Source organism: Aythya ferina (assembly GCF_964211825.1).
Source record: "Aythya ferina genome assembly, chromosome: 6".
Lineage (NCBI taxonomy): Eukaryota > Metazoa > Chordata > Aves > Anseriformes > Anatidae > Aythya > Aythya ferina.
This window is the reverse complement of record NC_140303.1, coordinates 35,114,390-35,140,215: the sequence shown is the minus strand read 5'-3', so window position 1 is coordinate 35,140,215 and position 25,826 is coordinate 35,114,390. Positions and strand designations below refer to the sequence as shown.

The 25,826-nt window shown below is 42.6% G+C and overlaps 1 long non-coding RNA gene across 1 annotated transcript in view; it reads left to right on the top strand.

The window, feature by feature from the left end:
• The window catches only part of LOC311438971, a 34,457-nt gene that overhangs the window by 4,630 nt on the left and 4,001 nt on the right, over positions 1-25,826 (top strand). The window contains exon 2 of the long non-coding RNA XR_014694478.1: positions 22,595-22,764. This is a non-coding gene — a long non-coding RNA (uncharacterized lncRNA). The remainder of the gene's footprint in view (positions 1-22,594; positions 22,765-25,826) is intronic.

Genomic DNA, 25,826 nt, shown 5'->3' with positions numbered 1-25,826 from the left:
AAGTTTCCATCACTCAGTCATAGGGAGGTTTTTCTAACATAAACCAGTGACAAATTGCTAGTGAGAACAGAGCCAAAGGAATGGTTCTGTTTCAACATCAGGAGTTAATCGACCCAGCATAATCACACACTTTGGTTATATTTATCTAATATAATTCACTGAGAAAAATTCTTGAGTCAAAATAGCAGGTTTCCAGAGTCAGTCAGGGAGCCTGTTAAATAAATACCATGTTTTGAGGGGAAATATATCAAAAGGAAGTTTCACGTTTCTCAAGCGAAAGGTCTGAGCCCTGGCATTTTTCTCTCTGCTGTTCAATTCCACAAACATCTGAAATAAGACAGTCTGCTTGCTACTGAAAACTCCCAATGAAACTTGAAACTGAGGGAATATCCTACAAGGAAAAGACTGGATGCTCTGGTGTGAAAAGCTGTCTTCAGCTTGAGGACAGCACAAAATCTGCCTCTTGCATGGCCTTCTTCTGATTTTCTGCTCCAGGGCAAATTTCAGTTCTGAATTACTGAGTTTAGCCAGTTAGGCCAAACTAAGGACATGAAAAAGACTTATAACAATCAAATGGCTTAGCCAAGAAAGAGTGTTCTTTAGATTTTTTTTTCTGGTTTTAAAAGTTTATTTCCCTAAATGATCAACTCTCACCATCTCTGCTTCCAGAGTTGTTTCTGAGTGAACCCGATCAGATACTGGGAATTATTGCGGGAGTTATAAGAAATTCCTTGTGATAATTCACACTCTTTTTCTCAGGCACCTGAGCTAGCATGAATATCTTGTCCTGCACCAGATTAATATATATGCTTTGAGTCTCCCAAGTAGAGATAAATGACCACTTTTCTGCCAGGCACTTTTCCAGATACATTTATCTTCAAGAATCACTATCAAAAGATGCAAAAAGAGAAGGTTCTTTCCTTCATTTAGGGGAGCAGTGTTTATTCTGAGAGCATTTTTGGTGGTTGGTTGCTTCTTACTATTTAGAATTTATGAACAATTAGTCCAGTGAAGCTGGCTTGTCGAGATCACTATTTCATCAGTCCCATTGGAGTCAGTGGCTGAAAGGGCACAACCAAAGACAAAAACACTCCATGTAGCATCTCTGTGTTTTAACTCCTTTCATAAACTCAGATTATGTCCAAATTCAGAGATGGGATTTAGGAGTCCTGGACCTTTAACCTGGTCATTTCTATGTTTTTATGAATTATATGTTTCTGTTGAGAAAAAGACATCTCTTCTGCTGGGATTTCTGAAATGTTTGACTGTAATCAAGATGTTTTTGCATAGGTATTATTTGAAAGATTCCCTGAAATGTCTATCCTCCACCCTGAACCTAAGGTAGTGCCTAAAATTTCAGACCAATTTCCTCTGCTGGAAAGTATTCACATCCAGAATAAATATGATCTCTTGTCTGAAGGATTTTCTAGGAGCAATGCAAGTGAAAGCTGAGCAGATGATTATTTCCAATGGTGTCTTAGATCTTGTACAAAACAGAATAACAGAGTGAAAGGAATTTTGGAGAGATTAGGAAAGAAGTATCACTAAAGGCTCCAAATGAAGACAAATGGAGTGGGGAAAAGCACTATCTGGGAGACTGACAAGGATACCAGAGGGAATGGAAAACAAGAGAGACAGCCAAATCAAGTAACAGAGAGAGTGTGCTACTGATGATCCAAGGACTTTGTCAAAAGGTTGCCAAGGTCAGAGAGACCTGGAACAAAGGGTCCAAGGGAGAACCCTCCAAAGCACTGACAAGAAGGGAGAAAGATCTGTAATTCAGGGAGACACTGCAGGGAGTCTTGCCTTGGACTCCACAACAAGGAATACAAATGATGTCCAGGTTACTTTAAGAAATACAAGAAACCTGTTTGGAGAGGAGAACTGTTTTTTTTTTTTTTTTTTTTTTTTTTTTTTTTTTTTGAAAAAAAAAAAAAAAAGAAAAGTGGTAAGAAAATAAATGGTTTTGTCAAATGCATCCTTTGGCAAATTTGCATTTGAGAAAGATATATTCAGAATGTTTTACCTCTCCCAAATTCTTGCACAGTTCCTGAGCAGCAACTAACCTGAGGGCCTCTTGCCCATCAAACTTGGAAATAAATGCCTCCTTCAGTGGAAACAAAATGTTTTTTTCTCCCCTCCTCTGAGTTATCTCAGTAGGTTTATTGCTATGAAAGGACTGAAACACATGTCTTTTCAGCTTTTACTTAATTTTGCACTTGCTGTTTGAGAGCTTGTTGTGTGAGTAAAGGATAGCCAAGGAGCCTTGCCCGAGGCTTGGTCCTTTGCCCTTTTTGCTCATGGTGAAGACCAACGTGGTGTGCAAAGGGCTACCTAGAGAGAGGTCTTTGGCTGATGCAAACTCCTCAGCAAATGCTGTAAAGGGTTAAATGCAACCCAGTGGGGAAGGAGAAAAGAAGAGAAGGCTAGCCAAGCTGTTTCTTATGCAGCAGTGCCAAAGCAGTTATTTATAGCATCCTGGACCAGAGGCTGCCATTTTCCCTTTTCTCACTCCCTGTGAGGTGAGAGGCATTTTCACTCTCCCCTGCTCCCTCTCTCATAATTTTGGCAGCTCTGCTCCTTGAACTTGACCAAACGCAGCCAACCTCAACACAGCTGTTTGATAAACAGAAACAGGGGCAGCAGGCTGGGCTTTGAAGAGGCTTTTGCAGAGCAATAACTGAAGGTTTGAATAATGGTGCACAGTTGGCTGAAGGCTCCTCTAGTTTGGAAGGACATCAGGCAAAGCAAGAGTTTGTCAAATAATTAACAAAAATTGAGAGGAGAAATACGCCAAGACAAACAGGGGCCTTTGAAATGGTGCTCACTTCATGGCCTCTCTTCTAAACATTTGGTTATGCACATGCACACACACTCATACTGAAGGAATCGCCTCATACATGTGTGTTTAAACAAGCTTGGTACCATGGTGAGACCTCAGAGGAAGTTCTTGACAGACCCTGTCAGAGAAGAAAACATGACACTGGTGAGAAAAATTGGCTCTTTACACAGAAATCTAAACATTTCACCCACCTTTTTGCTACCACATTTTGCCTGCCTTCCCATGCACAATCTACAGACATAAAATGGGGCAACAGTAATGAAGGGAAAAAATGAGCAAGCACCCAAAGTTAGAGGGAAGTGAAAAAAGTAAATGATATGCTAATACCTCCAGCCCCCTTAGAAATATGAAAGACTTAAGAGGATTTGCTAGCTTACCTGTGAGTATACATGTTCCTGTTCTCTGATGTGGGGAGTATTCAAGAAAAGGAAATGTCTTCCAGTGTGATGGGCAGTATGGCTGTATTTTTTTTAAGATATTCCTTTCATGAGCTGGGCTTTTGGGATTACACCAGGATGTGGAAAATGTTTAAGAGGAAAGGCTGATGCTCTCAAGATGGGTCAATACCTATATTCTGGAGCCTTTGGGACATTTACCTCAGAGTTCAGTTCTAATTTGATAAATTGGCTGGCCTTTTGTTTTAGATCTGGCCTTGGACATCTGCTTCTAAGTGAGTTTCAGCCCCATTCATTTAGACATCATTCTTTAAAGGTGAAAAAGATCTGATGAAACCCAAAGCTCATGTTAAGCCATATTACCCCAAAGAAAGCTTGTTCCTAAATAAGTACTGTTGTACATTGCCTGGTCTTTTTTTTTCAGTATCTCAGGAAGTGGATTTCTATTCTCCCCTTTATAGCATTTCCCACTGATCCAGGCCCCGACACCAGAAGCTTTGGCAGACTGTTTTTCCCCCTATTCACCTACATATATAAATATAAATATATATATATATATTTTTTTTTTTCATTGGAGGGTACAGGAGGAATGAAGGAATAACAGACTACCCCAAGGCTGTACTTTTTCCTCAGCTTCTAGCACACGCAGGACTTCACAGTTCCACAAGCAGCTAGAACAATTGCCTTCTGTGAACTCAACTGGGGATTAATTTTGCACAAGGTGTTTCTGAAGGCTTGCAAATAGTTCCTGAATTTCAGTGTCAGTGAGTGCCTCTGGCAATAGGTTAACAAGAGTGTTAAAGAGAGAAGGCTTGTCTTTCCTCACCAGGCTGACAGAGTATGGTCGTTAGCAGTGCCTGCTCTCCACCTACGCAGACCTGCTCTGGAGTTCTGTCTCCTTCACCCAATCAGCCTGTTTCTTTGAAGGCATTTATTTCTGTACTCATACTGGGGCATGCCAAGTAGGTAGGACTCTGTCCATGATGCAAACATTTTAGTTGAGACCCCTCTGGGTTATACTAAATGCTTCGCCTGCTGAGGAAGCACAGGCATGTGTTGATGCACAGCAGAACCTGGGATCAGGCTGTGCATGGATGAGAGCCTGGCAGCTAGGCTTCCATTTTCTCCAACCAGTGATGTTTAAAAGTGTGATCAGAACTTGCAAATGTTTGGGGCCCAATGGGATTCTGGGAGACTTGCCCCTGTACTGTTTGCTCTGGCAAGAGAAACGCAGCACCTGCCATCTGCACTGGTGGCATGGTGCCAAGAAAGGTTTTGTGGGGTGGCACCTAAGGGAAAGACAAAGTTTTACCCCTTTCTCAGGCCTCAGCATTGGGTGTGGACACAGGCTGTGCTGACAGAAGGCAGCTTTTACTGGCACAACAGGTAGTGCAGACGAGGCCTGACACTGGCAGAAAAGATCTGAATTAGTGCCAGCAACAATGGTGGTTTTTTGGACATTCATCTCAAAGGAAGGGGACCAGAGACCAGTGATTTGCCAAGAAGCCCTCAGATGCTAACCGCTTTCAACACCTCTAGGCATGAGTTGGATTTAATCTGGCAATTTCTGAAGTAAAGCACTCCAAAACCCATTACCTCCTCTCTTCACAATCTCATCAATAAATAGTAACTAGAGGTGCAGCCCAGCATGAGGGACCAAGCCTGTGACATGCAAGAAGGGGCTGTTGCTTCATGACAAGTCTGATAGTGCCATGTTTTTGGACTGACTCCATTAATATGACAAGGGACTAGCAAAAAGGATGTCTAAGTGCTTTCCCTCTCTCCCAGATTTATCCTGGGGGCAATTTTTTTCATCCACAAGAACCCTGTCTATGAAAACATGTGAAACAAATGTGTCATTTCTCTCTTCTCTCTCTCCCCAGTCTCCTCACTGTAGTCTGGCAAAAGTCTTTTTATGAATTTAAAAAAAAAAATAAAAAATTGGTGCACTTATTTGGATATGCTTTTATAAGCAGTATTCCTTTCTAGGGCAGGTGCCATACAGTGTAGATTTTTCAATGTGATTTCTTTTTGCCCTTGTCACAAGGAAAATTAGACTCCAGGCACCTACAGAGGTGGTGATGTGCTTTCTTTACAGTGGTTAAACAAAAATCTTTCACAAAATTTCAATTCAGTGGTTACAAGACTGAAATCAAAGCCTAGTGTTGAACCAGAGGGGGCTCCAGCGTGGCTTGGAGTAAGTAAATGAGCCAGTTGGGAAACTTGATTGAAGACAGTGAATTCACAAGCAAAACAATTACATGGAGCTCTTATCACTTACATGTGAAACGTGCTGGCCTTGGAGCCCTCTCAGCAGGGAAACAAAGGTAGACACCTAAAGCATACTTCTCTAGGGAGATACATTGGAGCACCTATAGAGGACTGCCAGCCCTGGAGGATAAGTGTAAAAAACCCCACCTGTCTGTAAGTCATGAGGTGGATATGTGGTATTCAGCACTGCCAAGAGACAAGTACAAGTGTGGTTCTCTGTTTATGTATGTTAACAAATAGCAAACGGAGTCATAAAACCATGAAAACATAAAGAGACTCAGTCCCTGCTCATGTGTGAACTGGTAGCTGAGAAGTAGAGAGAAGACCTCTAAATCTTTAACTGCCTTTCCCCCAAAGCTGTTGCAGCTTCTGCAAAGTCACCACTGTTGACAGAGCCTAAATCACACCTGCATTTGTGTCCCCAATGGCTAATGGCTAAATGTTTCCTAGTGGTGCTAACATGAATTCACCTGCTTCTGGGCAGCTGAGGAGCTTGCTGAGGACCATGGCAGAGACACCCCATTTCTTTCTCTCTCAATACTATGACGAATTTGTCTGAAGAGGACATGACACAAAACGTTGTTATGTGCATGGGAAACATTGTGGGGGTATATTCCACTATTCCAGGTTTAGCCCTTCCTAAACCCAAGCTTGGGCATTTCAATCTTGAATCTTGACTCAGGGAGAATGCTTAATTCTCTTCTCAAACTGTTTTCCCCCTGCGGTGTAGCCCTAACCTGTTTACAGGCAGTTGTCTCAGAGCATCTGTAGGAGACTCCTGGGCACCGATGGGCTGAAGAATTTTTGAAACACGAGATGTGTGTATGGCAGGGGAGCAGCAGAGCAAGCCTGGCCAGACTGGTGCTTCCTTTGGGTCAGCGTGGGGACTGTGGCTGCAACGTGTTGGAAGCCCACCAGCCAGGCTGTCAGTGACCAGTTGGAAGGAACAGAAGGATCTGAAGGGTTTGTTCATGGGGTTTGTTGCACTGTGGAGCTGCTGGCTGCAGAAACAGCTGGCCTTAAGGCAGGGTCATCCAACTGGCTGTTCAGCACAGCCAGCTCTTGGAGCAGAGGTTTCCTCGGAGAGCAACCCTGGCTAGCGAAGTCTATCTGATACTGCTTGCTCTGGATAATCACTGAACCTGGATTTCAGGTTGGATTATGTGTTTCCCATTAAATTTGTTCTGTCTTGCGCTTTCTTACATGAATGGCACTGCAAACGGTACCTCTTTTTCTTAAATGCCTTTCCAGATTTGCACCCTCCCACCCCTGCAGGCAGGCTGCCTACTCATATTTAAAGGCACAGCACTCAGAAACCCGAATTAGAGCTGTGCAGCCCACGCAGTCATGTCTGCAGGACAAACATGTGCATCAGTAAAGTACAGAAGGCAATGAATAACTTTTTTCCTTCCTTTTTTTTTTTTTTTCTTTTTCTTTTTCTTTTTCTTTTTTTTTTTCTTTTCTTCCCTTTCAGGTGCTATACGATGAAATGAAGATATCTAAGAACCACAGGAAGCATTTATTTTAAGTACAGGCTAATGCCATGAATGTTATTTGCATGACAGCCCAGTGAACCGCAATATGAATAAAGAAAGGAAAAACTAGTGTTTTCCTGACCAGTAAATCTCTCTGTTGCTTTCTCAGGCGTCCTATCAATGCCAATTTGCATTTCTTTGCAGACCGTTAGTTATGTCAGTAAGTAACAGACAGCATCAGTGAGGGTTCAGAATTGCGTGAGGGTTTGTGAATAGACGCTGACATATTTCTGGGGGGCAGGAGCTGGGGGGTGCAGGAGCTGGGAAAGGAGGTGTTGGTCTGGCTGATATCTTTCCCTTGATATATAGCTGGTAATTTAAGCCCATCAAAGTGAACTCAGTTTTGATATCCTGGAAACAATGCTCTCTTTGTTCAGCTGCAAAAGAAAGACAAGCAAGCAGAAGCAAAATATTCTAGCACAAATATCCTGCTGGTTATCAGGCTGATAGAGAGAATCAGGCAGAGGATAACCTCTGTCTGAAATGGTCAGTGTCCTGGCAAATATCAACAGAAGTAACTCGAGTTCATCAGCCTGCATTTAGGAGCAGATGCAGAAAGCCCTGCCCAGACACAGAGTGTTGTCTTGCATTAAACTCTCAACCACCTGAGTACCTCAAGTGAAGTGTGATTAAGTGTCCTGCTGACCAGCTGCTCCGTCCAGCTGAGAGTAAGCTGCTTTTCAGTAGCGGGTACAATCTCTTCTGCATAATGTCAGGTAGGCATCCTGCCAGGAAGCTGAAGATAACCATCCCTCCTCTTGCTGAGCGGGTCACAGACCCTCTCTCAGCATTTATGGCTGGGAGCCTTGCTGGGTCTTGCTTCTCATCTGAAAACTACTGTCAGCCACTGCTGGTCTAGGGATGCCATAAGCTCCTATTCTCACTGTCAAGGTTTTCCTTGAAGGGTTGTCTGGTTGTCTGCTCACACCTTGCCCCAGTTTCACTCAGCCTGTCCTAGGAGAGGGAATTTGACAAGATCCCAAGTGGCTGGTGTCTCTGTAAGGATCACGGAGAAAGTGAGCCAAGAGTGGCCACCAGCTCTACTAGCTCATCCAGAGCAGGTGATTTGGAAGGCCAAATGGTACTTTCATGCTGAAATGTCAAAAAACAGATGATGAGTTGGTTCTGTACGGGATAGGCATGCAGGGAAGTTAAAAGGCAACCCTCAAAATGATATAGGGTTTTTCACATGAGCAAGAATCCCTAAAAAAAAAGGCCACCCACAGAGAAACAGAAGGCATCATTTCCATTAACCAGAGTGCTAGTTTAGTTTCTAATGTTCAAATTGGATGACAATTTCTTCTGCATCCTAAATTACAGAGAGGATGTAACTTCTGGAGGAACTGGATTTTGACATCCCCACCCCATTGTTCACCCCTTTCCTTCAGGCAAGGAAGACAGCAGCAAGCACCACTCAGCTCATGCGTGAAGGGTCATCCGATACGAGGAAGGTCCGTAGCTGTGTGAACGTGGTTTCTCTGGTATGAAAGAAGAGGCCCATTAAGATTCAAGCCAGTGTCAACATGACTCATTGGCTAATACATCCTTCACTGCAGGGCTCAGGAGGTCACTGTAGGTTCAAGTCTCACACTGGGACTTGGACTAGTGCTTCCTTCTGTGGGGAGGGGAAGGGAGGTGCTGCAATTCTGGAGGTGCTTCTCATTGGAGGAGAGAGAGATTTTAATCAGATATCCCTGCTGGCAACTATTCCAAAGGGGAATTAATTAGACCAGGACAAATTCATCTCTGGTGGAGGCTCCCTTAGCTTCAATGGAGCTGTGTTGGAAATGATTGTGTTGGTATTTTGGAGAAAGGCTGAGTGCTATTTCTTTCATTTTGTTGTTGTTGGTTTGGGGTTCTTTTTTTTTTCTTTTTTTTTTTTTTTTCTGGGTGACCTGGTCTTCTGGCTTGTGTCCCCCCTGGCAGACAAAGAGGTTCAAGTAGCCAGAGGTGTATGTGTTTGTATGAGTCCTTGCAGAACTGCTGCACAAGCTTCTGGCCTGGATAAATTACCACTTCATTGCTTTGTAGATCTCTTTCCTTCACCTTTCTGCTAGGACCCAGGGTTGTGGGGAAAGGGGTATACTGTCCATCTGTCTCTTTCTCCATTTCCCAGCCATGCAAACCCCTAACATGGATGAAGTGATGGGACAGCCACATATGTCTCCTGTTCCCTGCACAGCTAGCTTTTTTATGCTTTTCCATCAGCAACTCTGTTTTTAACACTGCTCTGTCTTTGCAGAGAAATACATGAAGTTGCAGCGTCTTGGGGAACTGTGCACCAATAGCCATGGGCTCAGCAGGGGATAATATCAGAGCAGGTATATCCTTCTTTCCTGTAATTTCAAACATCTTGCTGGAGCTTGGTTAAATGGTCTTTTGCAGAGTGATGACAGCTGAGGAACACACAGAAAAGACAGAGTTCTTCCACAGCCAGCTTCTAAAGGCTTAAATCCCTTTTTCTTGCTGAAGCAGAAAGGAGTATTCATCCCTTATGATCAGCTCAATTGGAAGTGAAATACAGCCGCCTCTGTGGTGAAAACACAGCGCTGTGGACCAGAGAGGGAGGAGAGTCCTCATTGTGAAGAAAAACTAGTAGCAAATTTAAGGGAAGGTGAATGTCAGTGTTGTCTGAGCACAGCTGGGCTCATTCTCCTCTCAGAAAGAGGCCTCTGTGGAGGTCTTTAATTCCAAAAAGTGTGCAGCACCTGGTCTGAGGGCATCATCTAAAATGTGAGAAAAGTGGAAGCTGTCAGAATCTCTCTTTGTGGAAATATTCTGAAGTATGAAACAGGCTTCCTTACAGACACAACATCTTGGTGTAGAGTAACCAGTAAAAAGTATCCAGCCCATAGCTTTTTGCTTCTTTCTCCTGAGTGGCCCCTTTTATCTATCCCCTCTAAATGATCTGAGCAAGCTGCTTCCACGATCAGTTTGAATTTTCTTCTTTCCCATTTTTCAAGCAAAAAACATCCACCCTCGCTGTCAGTTACCCACTAATAACCTCGAATCGTCTGCTGATCAAGTTTGACAGAGGGTGAAAAGCAGTATTGCATTCCTACTGGTATTGTGAAAATAGGCAACTAGGGCAGAGGGAAGAGAAACCCTCTGAAGGGGAAAGTTACAGCAGGGAAAACACTATTTTTAAACAACACAAAATCCAGCCAAATAACATTATGCCCCAGAGTCCACACAGTCTGTTCTGCTCTTCACAGGACTGATTGTTTCTGAATCAGATGCGCAGCAGATTTGACTGGTTGCTGCCTGTCTCATTCGTCATCTTCCTTCTAAAAATCACTTTTGTAGGACCAGGAGAACAGAAATAGTTCAAGAGAGCAATCCAAGGGGCTACCACTCTGGGAGAGACGTTGTGTTAACCTAGCTGGCAGCTAGCTCATTTAAGGGAACAATGAAGTGGGTCAAGTCATCAGCTCTGAGGTCATTTGAGCGCAAAGAAGTAAAGATGGGTCAAGTCATTTATTTGCATTCAATTTGTCAGCACATACAGGTGATACTGACTGGATAGTTTTAAAATCTCCCTTTTAAATCATCAGAACTGAAGGTACATAAACAGCCTGATGATGTTAGTGTAAAAAGACTCATTCTAAGGCTTTGGCAGACCCTGCTGTCCTGTCTGATTTTCCACAGTATGGATAAAGGAGGATCTTCAGCAAGGCTTGCTCTGAAAGAGTTAATATATTTTACAAGGAAAGCTGCCATCCCTCAAGGTCATTTTATCTCTTAGTTACATGAATTCTAGGAAAGCAAAGATTCCTTCCAAGTAAGTTGCTGGTTTATCCAAGTGATGCTGTTACAGAAATTGTTGTATAAGATCCAGGTTTTTCCAGGGTATAGCGAGCATGTGTGGTGTTTAGATTTAGGCTGTGTGCTGCCAAGCTACTGACTCCCTTTTTTCTTCCCTTTTTCCTCCTCCCACCTCTCTGCACCAAATCACACGCTTAAGAATAATTAATAAGAATAATAAATAAACAGATCAAAGTGGAAACATTCCCAAAACCTGTTATCACACAAGCAGTTTCAGCCCAGACCATGCTAGTTTCACATCAAGCCTTGGAATTGTCAATTCTCATTACTTGCCAGTGTTGAGTGCGGGAGGAGAGAATTTCAATCTCTGTTTTCCAGAATCAAACCCTCTGTTTAATGCGGTGGGGAAAGTTGAGATGAAATATAGGTCTCAGGGGACTCTCCCTGTGTGAAAGCTTATTACAGCTGTAACAAAACCTTCTAATCGGAACGGATTCTGTTACATGCATGATATTCTGGTCTTGGGTGCAGGGGGTTGGGAGGTGGACAGGGAAGAAGAGGAATAGAAGACAAAAAGCTTTAAAAGCAAATAAATGAGAAGTGCATTCTTTCCCTTCCTCCTCCTCACTGCCTGCATTTGCTGTTTACACAGAACATTTTCTCTTTTGCATTTTGCCAGGGGTCTTGTGAGATCTGTAGGAGTTTTGCTGGGTCAGGCTATTGAATGGTACTGTACAGCAAAGCAAAATTTGCAAACTTGGATTCACCTACAGGAGTGGAAAATAGTTTAGTGGTGTTTAAAATATAGAATCCATATTATCATAGTAAGAGAGCCTAATGAGCTATCAAAAAACAATATTAATTTACAGCTGAAGACAGGGAACTACTTAAAATGTGTCATGATATCCAATACAATAATAAAGCTGCAGACAGAATAAACCCAAAGGTACAGTCCCTGCCCAAAACAAAGTATCTCTGAGTCTGTCTTGGCAATATATAATGCTTTCTCAGTTGTTTCACTAAAGCAACTGATATAACAATTAGTGCCAATCTCTGATGTAGACATGTACAAGTTATTTTCCCATGGTTTGCTTCAATGAAGCTATAAAAGAGATGCAGAGAAAGTGTGAGAGGAGAAAGAGGAAGGTATAGAAAGATGAAATACCTTGCTCAAGATCTGGGATTAAGGCACTATTCAGTGCTATGTCCACTGGTTTGCACTACCTCAGAGCATCAGTTTCTCGTTGCTTGTAATGATCTAACAGGATGATGTACACCTGAAAAATTACTTTGGGTATATTGAAATGCTGTAAGTTCTCTGAAGCAGGATGTAGTCCACAGATCAGAGATAGCTTGTCCTCAGCTAGAAGAGTGTGTAAAGGGACTGCATCACATAGGGACTCCTGTTAGGACTTGGAGAAAAGAGGTGTTAGACAGACCCTTCGCTTCTGTATACCTCCCTGTCCACAATTTGCTGAATGAGGCTGAGTGTACTTTTGCCTGCTAGTGGTGAAGTAACTACTCAGTGATCACAGTACAAGGTGCTGGTCAATTTGAACACCGTGGGAGCACTGGGTGATTGGAGCTGGATTAAGGGTGTGCTTTTCAAATTCCATTTACACCATGCTAGAGGCTTGGTGAGCCACTTCAGCTGGTGACAGAGATGTCTGAGACAAAGATGTCTTAGCACATGAGTCAGGGTTTTCTCTCCCCAAGCCAGTCGGTGTGTTTCTTCTGGAGAGGCTTGTCATCATGGGACAAAGGCTGGCATAGACTTTGTCACTGTCAGATTTCCTTTCAGAAGGGGCTTGCATTCAAGTCTTGTGCTCAAGCCTTCGCAAGTAAGAAACAAGATATCAGGCTTAATACCCCTAACGGTTTTCCTTCCTCTCTTATTTGGCTTAATGTGATGTTTATCTGAATATTCAGGATTTTTCTGCAAAACTTTTCTGGGGCAATTCCACCTCCCTGCTCTTTCTTTGTTTAGACATTTTATTGGAAAAAAACATGCCACAACATCAGTAATGTTTATCCCAGCAATGAAAAGGTGTTTCCTAACTGTTAAGATTTGGATTCCCGTCTGCCCCTACTCGTCTATGGTTAGCTCTTCTGGACATGGATCTTCTCTTGTTTCTCATAGGTCTTTTGGTTTGCGTGAATTTGGGGAAAGTTTAGGAAGGTCCCTCTCCAAAGGGTTCATGTGACGTTGCCAAAATAACAGCAAAAAGTACTCTGGTTTCAACAGCAATCTTGCAGTGATGGTGATCCAAGGAGGAGATCAGAAAACATCTGTTTATGTGCAGTAGCTTGAAGGAAGAGATCTCATCTTCAGTTCTCCCATGAACAAAGCTTCATTTTAAAGTTGCTCTCTGCTGTGAAATGAAGCTCAGATAATGAACCTTTCCAGCCCAGCCAGAGCACTTTCCAAGGTATATTTTTAGCTCTACAGTGCCAGAGATTAACTGTACATTTGTCTTAATGGTATCACCCTTTAGTGTTAATGGAAGCTATGTGTGTAAATCCCTGACCATCCAAATGAGAATACACTTTGAATGATCACAATAAATCAAAGTAAATGGAAGACCCCTGCAGGCCAAATTCATCCCTAGAGCAGCTCCTGAGGCTTTTAGGAACCTCATGCCAATCAGGCACTGTAGCACAGCAAGGACAAACACAGTAATCATGTCACCTGCTGTATGATTTTAAGGTAGTCATGATGATGATCCTTCTAACTGAAGTACAGTAATTTACCCCTTAAAAATGACTTGCAAAGAAAAAAAAAAAAACAAAACTTATTTTGTTCATACATGGAGAAACAGACTTAGTTGTTTCTTTTTGAATAAGTTTATTGGCATGTTTATACTTCCCAAACAAATGCTCTTTCTGGTCTATTTTCCTCTCAAGAAAACAAGATTATGGCAAGATTATGAAAATGAAGGTATCAAGAAAGTGACACCTACTGAAGAAGGGAAAATATATTTACTTTCAGCTGCTTAGATATCTTTGGACTGATTAAATTTGGTGAGAATGTGTCCATTTTAAACACAAAGCTTATTAAATTCTAAGCAATAACTCCAAAACCCTTTTCCAAGAAATACAGGGAAGAGAGACATAAAAGAATAAAGAAACATAGTGTTCCTGAGTCTGTAAAATGAAACAAATATCATACAATACATTATATAAAGTCCTTTGTGCTTCATTTTGCCACTATAGAATTAAAGACAGACAAACCATTGTCCTTTTTTTAATTTACAGGCTTCTTTTTTTTTTTTTTTTTTTTTTTCTTTTTTTAAGGTACAGTGCAACTTAAAGGACACTGGTAGAAACAGGAAAAAGTAGAAGACAAGAAAGGAGTTTTGTCTTCCAAAGATTCTGCAGCTATCCATCTGTAGAAATGACATAGAATTATATTTCAGACATCATCAGCAATCTGCATTTCTTGAAAAATACACGAATTCCTATTGCCCACAGTTCCCAAGTAGAACTGCTTGAACAGAAAAATGAGAACTGGGAAATTAAATTAGCTTCTTGGTTTTTATTGTGAAATACAGCAAAATGCAGAAGCGAAGGCAGAGATCACTGTTAGCTGAAAAGTGAAAATATCAGTACTTAAATTGTTTTATGCAGACACATAAAATTGTCCCCTTTTGAACAAATGACTCAGAAGTCCTCCTTCAATCTGGCTGGTGTAGTGACCTCTCTCCCTTCCCATGTCACTTTGGTCTGGTTGGTTTGAGGATTGATGTTCATCTTCTGGGAGACGGCCAATGCTTATCATCATTTTCCCTGTGTTGAGGAGGATACATCCAGCTTGGTGGCAGCATCCTTAAATAATTATTCATTACAGTATTGCAAGGAAGAAAGAGGAAAATCTGGCTCTGAAAATCTCCATCCAAGGTCTTTTGGATCTTGTAGATCAGATATAATGCAGGTGATTAGGGGGTTAGAAAATCACCAGCCAAGTGTCTGTTAATCTCTGATCATTTTAATGAACCCAGTGTTCCTACAGTGGGTAAGTCTTGCCTGGAAGAATGAATAAGGAAGTAAGACATATGTAGAAGGAAGGAAACAAAGGTCAGACATAATCTTCATTTGGCATAATCTTCTGTATATACTGCCTATTCCTCTACTGGATATTGATTAGAGCTGATAAAGGTGGAAACCCTCCAGAAACACTCACTTTTCTTGTATGCATGCTTCCTTGCAAAGCTTTTGCTTTTGGTAGATGGGAAGGGGACCCGGTAATCAATTTGATAGTTTCAGATCCAGCATTCCATTGAGCTGTCCTTCAATGTAACTCTAAAATTAATATTTACGTTACTGACTTCTTTTCAGAAAGATTGTGACCATTTTCCATTACTGGAGCTTCTCCATTCTTGTTTCTTCAAGAACTTCTCTGAGCTTCTCTGTGCTGTGAAATCCCTCCAGTTTCATGTAGAAAGCTTTAATGCAGTTTCTTACTTATCTAGGCAAACCTGGGCCACCAAGCAGTTCATGACTATCTGAATTCAGAAGAAATTAAAAGTTGCTATGAAAAGTGAGAGGAAACCCTTTCACACTTTTGAACAATACTCCCTGTGTTACATCACCACAGAACTGGAAAAAGCCATTGAGTTAAGATCTAAATCTAAACCATGCCCACCATGCAAATTGTTCAAATCTGACCTACAACTCTGAGATAAACAGAAGTCCAATACCTGTTTCCGGAACTCAAAGTATTTTGCTAGTCTGTAGTTGTTTCTGTCCTCTTTCTCCATCTGTTTCTGTCCACTCCGAGTGCAACCAAGACTGAAAGCCCAAGAGCCAACAGCCCAAAAGGGCAGTTCTTGGCCCAAGTGACAATCAGGAAGAGCCAAATTTGTCACGAGTCTAATTAAATTTCCAACCTGTTCTACAGTGAGAGGAGAGGATCTCAGAAGTCAGCTGGGACTTTGACAGGGACCTGCATTTAAACAGAAAGAGGCTGTGCCAGAAATGAAGTTAGGCGACTGCTGTTAGTGTCCCTCTGTTGACTTCATTGGCATTGAGCTTTAAAAAACAGACCAACACAAAACTCTTTTCTCAATAACCCAAGACCTCAGTGACAATGCTAAGAGAGTGAGCAAATGGGTCTTTTTTGTCCCCTCCTCTGCAGAGGGCATGCAGCTTAAGAGCAGCTCTTCTGTCCTGCCCTCCCCCTTCGAGCTGGCAGCCCCACCTGTTATGAGCCAGGAGTAATCAGAGAGACGAACAGCACAAGCGGTATTTTTACAGGATGAACCCACCAGGTCAGCTGGAGGCCTGCTGTAACCCAATATCGAGTTGTGACTGCAGACAGGCACTGTGCAAGACTTGGGGGAGGAGGGTGGTGAAGGATGGGTGGAGGGAAAGCGGTGCAGTCCCAAGGGATGCAGAACTTAGTTTAGGAGACTTCTGGTTCCCTTTGGTGCCCCTGAAAAATGAATAGTGGGGATTGTTTATGAAATGCATGAGCCAGGGTTTGTTTAAGGGGGGAGGATAAGGGAAAGCAGTGAGGCAGGGACAGGGGTAATGGTAACACTACTTGAACAAAGAGTGCACAGACATTCTGTGCCCAGCCCATGCGGGAAGGCGATAAAGCAGAGACACATTTCCTTAATTCACCTGCCTTTTTTTTTTTTTTTTCCCTCTCTCCTTTTGTGTGTAGCAAATGGAGACCCATACCAATTCAGACTTCTCCCTCCTCACCCCTCCTGGTACTGTCAGCACTGGATCTGCCCAAGACTTCCAGGCGAGCCTGTTGTCTGAACAAGATAGAGTTTACCCCTGCCTGCCTCTCAAGCAGTCACTGACGTGCTGCTGAAGGGGCTGCCTGGGGAAGAAACACCTGCAAGGAGCCACAGCTGCAGTGGGAGCTGCTCTCCTAATGCTCTGTTTAGGATTACAGCACTCCAGAGCATCACATTACCCCAGTGGCTGCACTGAAACCTGGTATTAATTCACATTAGCAAGGATCAGATTTAGCATGTTGGGAGGGGGAGGACTGTTGTTATTTTTTCTAAAACTGCTGGAGCAAACTCCTAGGACTGGTCTTTCATTAATCCTGGCAATGGCCAGAGGAGCTTCTTTGTTCCTCTGTACCACTGGCCACTTTTTTTTTGTCTCCTCTTTCACAAATGCTTCTAAACACAGGCACTTGTTTCGTGATGGGATTACTTGCTTATCTTTATTTTTGATGCACCAAAGTTAGTAACTTTCAAAGCAAATTTCTTATTATTGTGGACTCACATTGGATTGCATTGCGACAGAATGGGATCTTCCAATATTAAGAAGACAGCTGCGGTGTGGTGGAGGACCACCTCTTGTCTGTGCTCATGATGGATTATCCCATGATCAGAAAAAAAGAAAGAAGATCTAAACAGTAAGAGCACTGCAACTCTGAGACAGATTTTCTTAGGGAGGCTATGGAGTCTTCATCACTGGATAATTTTAAGAAAGTCTGTACAGTAAATCTGATCTTGTCTTTGGGAAGGAACATGCCACATGCCCTGTAAGGTTCCTTCCCTTCTCCCCAACCCATAATATTACCATATTATGGTAATATACTTCTCATCCCCTTCTGTCCCCTCACAACTTCTTCATTGTGTGTAGTTAAGGCTGCTTCCATCTGAGAAGCATAGGCATTCCCCAGGCTTATCTGTTGCACCTAGAGTGGTGTGTTTAGCTGTCCCTCTAGGGCCTTGTGACACCATCCTGGTGTTTTTCCGAGCTAAGGGCCATTCCACATACATATGATTGACCCCTGATTTCATCTGGTGCCTGTTGAATCCGCAGCAGCAAGAGCCGCTGTTCAGTACAGCTAGTGTTAAATATCACCCAAATGCCCATCTACAGCCTTGGAAAGGATATGAAAAATTAAGTGAAAAAGAAGGATTTGAACTGAAGCCTTCAAAGGCTGCAAATCCCAACCATGTTTGTTCATTTTATTTACAGTTCCAGAATTACTTTGAAATGTTGTTCATATCTTCTATTCTGCAAGATTTGGAAACATTCAAATGCTTAGCTAGAGAGGGGTGGACTAGAATGGTGTGGCCAGAGAAGAGACAAGTCTGGCACTGTATGCAACACCAGGGGTGAAGAATGAGTTAGTAGCACAACATCTACTGACCCTTGCATGACATTTCTTTGTGTAGAGGAGAGAATACTTCTGCCATTTGTTAGAATGGCAGCCTTGTGCATGGAAATCTTCTGCAGATCATCTAGATTTTTAAAGCCAGAAGAAGACATCTGAATATAGGATTTCACCTCCTGTACAAATGTCGGCCATCAAACTTCAGCTTATTACTGAGCCCGAATATTTTGTTCCAGAAATGTAGCCAGGAAGTGAGAAATCAAGTGCTTTGTATGGTTCTTTATTTCACTTCAGCTGCTGATTCCCTTTCCCTGCTGCTCTGGTGTGGTTCCACACTGTCCTGACAAGAACTGTGTGTGCTGCAGGGGAAAGTCAACCTTCATAGGTCTTATTGGCATCTCAAGATCAAAGTACTGTAAGAGCGACCATCCATCTTATCTCGTACGTGCCACGCTGCCGCTTGCAGATGGCAAACATTGCAGGCAGCTTTGTCATCAGTCAGCTTGGGATCATGTTTAGGGAACTGGAGTGATGGACTGTCAGAGCCTGGCTCCCTCTGGAATCAATGGAGAAAAGTAGCTGCTGCCTATATGTTAGTGCATCTATGACAGACAGCTTTTGCTCTTTATTCCTCTGGTAGATCTCTGGAGCCATAAGGAGATCTTCCACTGAAACTTTGTTTTCACCTTTATTGCTTTCTCTTTCCCTCTGTGTTCTCACACCCAAACTTATTGATATTCACTTTAATTCTCCTTGGGAAAAAAAAAAGAAAAAGAAAAGAAAAAAAAAACCTACCTTATATATATATATATTATTTTTTTTTTTTTTTTTTTCTGAGAACTCTAGGGATTGTACTGTAGTGTGTGCAAGCTGAAGGCAAGACTCTGCCAAAGTGATTTATCCCTTCAGTGTGTTATCACTCTGTGGACAACTTGGCTTCATATGGGACAGAATTAATGGGCCCCTGGTTTGAGTCCCACGCAATTCAGCTTCTCAATGGCCACTCTGTTTGGAAACTCTGGATATTTCTCAAAACCCCTGGAAGTAATTAGATGACTCCAAGAAAATCCAAGGAGGTAGAGAAATCTGCTGGGGCTGTCCAGTTGTGTTCTTCTAACCTGGGCTTGCATACATCCAAAAATTCATACCTCCCCTTCTGTTTTGCAGGCCTGGCAGTTTGAGTACACTGTTTGCAGGGCAAGGAAGGGCCAACAGAAGAGATTTAGCCATTAGCAGGGTGTACGTTTCTCTCAGTCAACATCAGACACAACAGGGCTTTAAACCATCCCACTTGTCAATCTGTTTGTGAGAACAGAAAATATTCCCAAAACAGAAAGGGAGGTTCGGCAGAGAGCACTGAGGGAGCTTTTCCGATGAGATGCAACTGCAGCTCCAGTTGCTCCTGATCATTTAGGATCAGTTGGCATTTTCTGTAAGAGAAGTAATGACCAGTGTCTGGGTAAGATTCTTGTTAGATCAGTTACTTTGATTCTGCTTTAATTTTCTGCTTTCCTGTCAGCTGCAGGCACATGACTTTTCTCCTTCCTTTCCTGATCTTTTGTAAACATTGTGCTGTGAAACAGCTACTTCTACTCCTCCCTAAATTTCATCAGGGAGCAAATATCTCCCTGATATGGCTCTTGGCTGCATTTTCTCAAAGTCAAAGGTGTTGATGCATTGTCTCTTACCAAGCAATACTAACAAAGAAAACAAAAATGAAATGTAAAAAGCAGCATAGGGAAAGAAAATCACAACAACAACAAAAAACTATTACAGAAATCGTGAGCATCATCTAAAAATTAAAAATAAAGAATATAAAGGAAATAAAATCATTCTGTTCTTTTTCATCAGGACATACACAATCAAGTAAGTTGCCTGACTGTCATTACAGCATAGAAAATCCGACATCTGTACAAGTGATGAAATTTCATAACCTCCCCTGTATAACCTTGCTTGATTTTGACACTTGTGACTTATGATAGGTTTAGAGGTCAACCCTGAAGCGTGAGTATTGTTTCAATCATGCTGCTCCCTCTCATGAATTACGTTTGCAAGGGCTTGGTCACAGTTATCTATGCAACAAAGAAATATTGTAGTAGGAGTTGTAGCATGGTAGGATAGTTACTGTGGTGATGTAGTTAAAATGCCTGGGAGAGAGATTTTCATTGTCAAAAACTCTCCATAATAAAGTTTAATGTAGTCCATGGGACACTTTTTTTTTTCTTAGGATTTATGAGTGGAGCTTGGTGAGTGATACATATTTTGGTCTGGTCACCAAAATGGAAAATCAGAAGGGAAAAAACAGTCTCAACCAAAACAATAATCTTCTGAAGTTTTGGTTGAGAAGAAAAGGCTGATTTTGGATCTGACTAAATGTTTCATTGCACTGAAAATGGAAGGCTTTTTACACTTCTTCGTAGCTTAGATCTTTCAATTTTTTTCCTTTGTTGCTTTTTAAATGCAATGTCTATTATTAATTGTGGAGTCACATTTTAAAACCTCTCTAAAAGTTTTGTTCTGAAAATGTCTGAGAAATCTTGAAAGATGTCAATACTGATATGTTCCTTGGTCAGAAGTATTCACCACACTCTGCCCATTTTGGTGATCTCTTTTAGTCCTACCCTAACACCATTTTTTGGCATATTCACTATTATTATTAATAATAATAACAATAATATCATCACCCAGCTGTGCTTAGAAGGCCTGGGCACCAGTCCCAGATCTGCTATGACAAATCTTTTCAACTCTCTGGGCTTCTGTTTCACCTCCCACTCTTTGGCTCTCTTATCTAGTTAGATTTAAAGTAGTAGAGTCAGGAGCTCTCATATACTGAGTCTCTTCTTTACACACCAATGCTTGGATTACTGTTTGTAACAGCACAAGCAGTGTTTTTTTTGCTCCATGTTCTCCCATCTACCAGCCCACTGTAGGGAACTTGGAAGTGTCTCTGCCTCTTAAGACAGCTAGCTACATGGTAGAAGGGAAGCAAAATCAAATAAGAAAGTTTTTTGTTTGCACTCTGCATGCAGAGATTACATTGTTTGTCTGGAGAGCGTGTGTGAAATCAAACTTTGACCATAAGCACTGCAGCCAATTTTTGCTCACATGTGATTAATTTATTCATGGAACAGAAGACCTGAAACTATATAATATACATCCAAAATGCTGGTTGCAAGCAAGACCAGCAAGGATCTGAGGGGACATGTGTGTAAATATGGGAAATAAATCTGAGAGAAGGGAAATAAAAATGTTTTTTTTTTTTTTTTTTTTTTTTTTTGTTTGTTTGTTTTTTTGGTTTTGGTTTTGGTTTTGTTTTTTTTTTTGTTCTCCTTCTTCTGCAGGATGCTGGTTTAGAGAGGCCTTACTGCATAATAGCATATCTCTGAGTGGAGAGAGGGACTACTTTTTTGACTTAAGTCTTTCTCCATATATATCCAGCTATAGTGCTATAGTCGAGGTTGGGGAGTGAGATATATGGGAGAGGGAACCAACATTAAACAACGTTTAGCTTCAGGATTGCTTCAAAAGATGCCTGACTGCCTCATCTCTCCCCTCTGTACTGTATGACTTGTCAATGTGTTTGCAGAAGGGGCTTGGACCTGCTGCATAACACACTCTAAATCATGATGCCTTAGCAAGAAGCTGCAAGAAGTTTTTGCAGAGCAGGAGAGTCCGTTTGATAGCAGGTAGCAGGGTTGACCTGCCCTGGGTCTCAGACCTTTTTTTCCTGACTGTGCTTCTCAGAAAACAAGATTAAAAATATATATTTTTGGTGCCAAACCACATGGAGGGTCCACTTCAGTGGGTTCTGTGACTTATCCCAGCTGCCTGGAGCAGCGGCTTCTGAATCCTGCTTCCCATATTGCCTCGGAAGCACTGGACTCTTAAAATGAACAGAGCTCGTTTATGGATCTTCAGCGCTGGCTTTGCGGGGGAAGAGGGAGGGGGCTGCCTCTCCAGAAAGGTTGCTGTCCAAGAGGCTGGGAACGGAAGCAGGTTCACTGTGGTGTGAACAAAGGCCTGCAGGCACACCAGAGAGCATCTGCTCGCCAGCTGATGGTAGTGCACCTGCTGAACAAGTGCAGCCGTGCTGCTCCCCTCCCCTGCCCTGCTCACTGCCGACCCAAGGCCAGGCTCCCCAGCCTTCCTTGTGCTAACCCTGCTGAACGCCAGTACCAGCAGAGCACCTGGCAGGAGGCAAAGCAGCTGCAGAGACTCTGTTGTTAAAGATGTGACAATGGGGTGAGAAGCTGCTCTAGCACAGGGATACATCTTCCGGATATTTGCCCTGATGAAGAGGTTTTACCTGAGCATTGGTTAAAGCCTCTGCATCCATTCTGAAGCATGGACCTCAACCCCACAGTGTCAGATGGTGGCTGTCTGTTAATTGGTCACAGCATTCCTCCTGTGACTGGTCACCAGGCCTGGCATCAAAAGGGTGATTTTGAGCTGAAGAAAACTCTTTTGTGGGTTCTGTGCTAACAGTGACTGAAACTTGCTACTGGTTCATTTCAACTATATCCACCGAACCATAACTCACTACTGCATACAAGTTCAGCAGGAACATTCCCAAAACCCCCGTAGAAGAAATTTACGGTTGCTCAATGCTCTGTTACTGGCGGCCACAACTGTGTGCACTCCACATGTCTTTGTAATCACTTAATGACTCATTTCCTTAATCTCTCATTTCCTATAGCCTTATTACAAGCAATTCATAAACCCAGATCCATAGCTGTTCTCTGGCTGTAGTCAGGAAGCACTGAACCGACTCTGCATCTGGTTGGTTGGCCGAAGTACCCCTCTCTATTCCCCTCTGAAACTTTCCACTGGACCCTGTCTTTTGCTGCAGTGACACCTACTGATGAGGTAAGAGTGTATTAACTACACGTTCCCTTGTTGCCAAAGCCAGCCAGCAACCACTTCCTGGCTCTAGCCAGATGTTTCTGCTCTTCTGGAGCAAATTTCACACTACACCGGGAGAAGTTTTGCACGGTCTTGACTTTAATGCGTCGGTGGCCAGAGGACCTGAACAGAGATCAGTGCAGCAGGAGGAAATGACTCTTCATGTCCAGGTTTTCCCATTCAGCCCTCAGCGAGCCATCAACCAACTGATGGCCTTGGAAAGCAAGACTTGCAAGAAGGTGTTCCCTGGCGTGTTGTGTGGCATTGTCATGGAAAGCATCAGGAAGAACAACCAGCATGCTTTTAGTTTCCTCTACAGGTTTCTTTTTGCGAAGAAACAACTACTTCCAGGAAACTCATACCCTTGATGCCTCCACATAACACTTGTGATGACTAGAATATGGGGATTGGTTATGAAATCAGCCTGAGCTCCACTGCTAGATGCAACCAATCTCAATGATATCTTTTTTAGTGAAAAACATTTTCCTTCCAAACCCCAATCTCTTCCATAAACAACTCTTTGTAAAATTTCAGCTTAAGTCAAAACACTACAAAAATGACCTGTAGAACCTGAAGAAGAGGTGGGATAAGGTCAGTACTCCAGTAGTGTGAGAAGAGAGTCAAGGAAGGGGGGAAAGAAATAAGGACACTTCTTAATGTAGAACCTGGCTTTAGCTCAAATCATCATGAAGTTTATCCGTTCCCCAATATGTCTAGACATTGATTCAAGGGACAGAGCATAATAAAGGAATTAGGCTAAACTACGTTAGGAGGAAATGACAATACATTCCCCAGTCTCCTCCCTGCTTTGAGATCCCATCTAACATTCACTAAAGGTTTTTATCTTAAAACTGAAGCAAGGCAGCCAGGGCCAACAACAGTTGTGCAACAGTGCTGTAAATCCATGATCTCTGAGCCTGTGTGTGAAGGAAAGTGTTACAGGAATTGTAAGAAGACTTTGGGACATAGCAGATCTGCATAAGAAGAGGGTTGAATAAGAAGCTCTGTATCTCATTAGAAAACATGGCTACTTTTTCAGCCATTGCTTTGTAGGGTCGGAATGCCTGAATACAATTTCCCTTGTCTTTCTGATGGAGGAGCAATGAATCTTCTCCAGCCACCTCCCACTTCACCATCAACACAGCACAAAATGGGCAAATACACTAACAAAAATGAACTATCCAATGCCTCCAAAGAAGTTTGTTGAGCATTGTAAAGCAAAGCAGATTCTGTCTGCTGGCCAGCTATAAGACTTTCGCTTACAGGTTCTCCTATTAGAAAGGACATCAGTTACTTGTGACTCTGAAACTGGCTACAGCATGGCACGTGCTGTATGTAACACCACATCCTCCTGGATGGATCCCGAACACCTCTTCTGCACACTCTTCATGGAAATTCCGTGTATTCTGGGCACAGGACCATTCATCTGAATTCTTGTTGTTTTGTTATTGTACCTTGTTCTGGTCCCTCCAGAAAAGAGGTCCCATTTTGAAGACTTGAACACTTCTGAAGATGGGAGGTGCTACTAAATAAGGGAGATTGCAGAGGCAAACTTTTTCATGTTGGATGATGGCAGGAAGCTTCACATTGAGGGACCTGGGGACAGCAGTTTGAAAAGGTCTTCAGCTTTTTAGGAAATTCTATCGTGATTGACAGAGACATGAACCACATTTACCCATAGGGTTTCCACAGAGGCCATAAACATAGTCAGCAAGATCCTTCACAGATACCACATTTGTCCCCAGTAAATATGAGCTGCCAGAGTTCAGGTAAAGAGAAAGATGTCCTTGAGGCAGTACATAGAGATATGTAAAGATATGCTCAGATAGCCGAGCAGCCTTCCAGAGTCCCATTTGTTAGAATAATGCAACAAGACAGATCATGTAACATGAAAATCTTATCTAACTCCCTCTGCACACAACCTGACCTAGAGCTACAAAGAAGTCCAGTGTTGTCAGCTGAGAAACCACAGTGTTTGCACTGAGATCTTGCAGTCCCCCAGTGCAGGAAGCCATGGCATTGCAACAGATTATCTGTGATTCCCAGTTTTTGCAGGCACAAGAGGTCAGTGCCACAGCGCCTGCAGGGAATGTGACTTTTCAGCTGTCTCGCTCTCCCTGGTACTCTTTGACCTTTGTGCAATCTGATATCAAAGAACCAATTATTCTCAACACTCATATATTTTCTTCCATAGACTCAATGGCACATGGTTGCCGGGGGCAAGACATCATGCTAATCAAGGCAATAATTCAAGGGAAGGCAGTGGGGGACTGACATGATCAGGAGCCCTGGGTTCTACGTCTGCCTCTCAGCCATGAATAAGGACTCAGTCATGCCTGCTTCTTCCTTCTCTTTCCCCACAGTCCTCTCCCCCTGGTCCTCTCCTGATGTAAGTTATGGAGGAATCAAAGGAAATACTCCAGTGTACACTTACTCTTTCTTGTTATAGTCAGTTTTCCTACCGCCCATGAGTCTCCTCTTGATAGAAATACCACTGTCCAGTTCTTATTTCTCTTTCCAATCCTCAACATTCAGAATTACCTCCCCTCTATCCTTGTAGCTGTGTCAACTGGAGCCACTGGAAAAGTGACAATAGGAAAGGAACACTGCTTTGGTGGGATGGGGGAGGAAAGAGGAGGCTGTAGTTCTACAAGACAAACCCATGCAAACATCCCATTGCTTATCCAGTATCTGCAGCCTGCTTTGACCTCACCATCCACCACCACATGCTGTGAACCCTCAGCAGCAGGACTAATGAAAGATCAAAGGCCCTTCAGGCAAGGGTCTCGCTTCCAATAGCAGGCATAAGGAGCTGCCTATCAATTTTTTCCACCCATAAAATGGAGTTAATGTGTAAGAAAATTCATTACATGTTGCAAAGTACTGACAACTTGGTTAACCAGAACCACCAAAATCCTGAAGCTAAAGAGTGAATGCATTTCCCAGTTGCTCTGAGTGTCAGCCCAACCTCGGGTTGTCTGAATGTATCTATCCCAGGTTATATCTGAGCCCAAATAGATTAGATA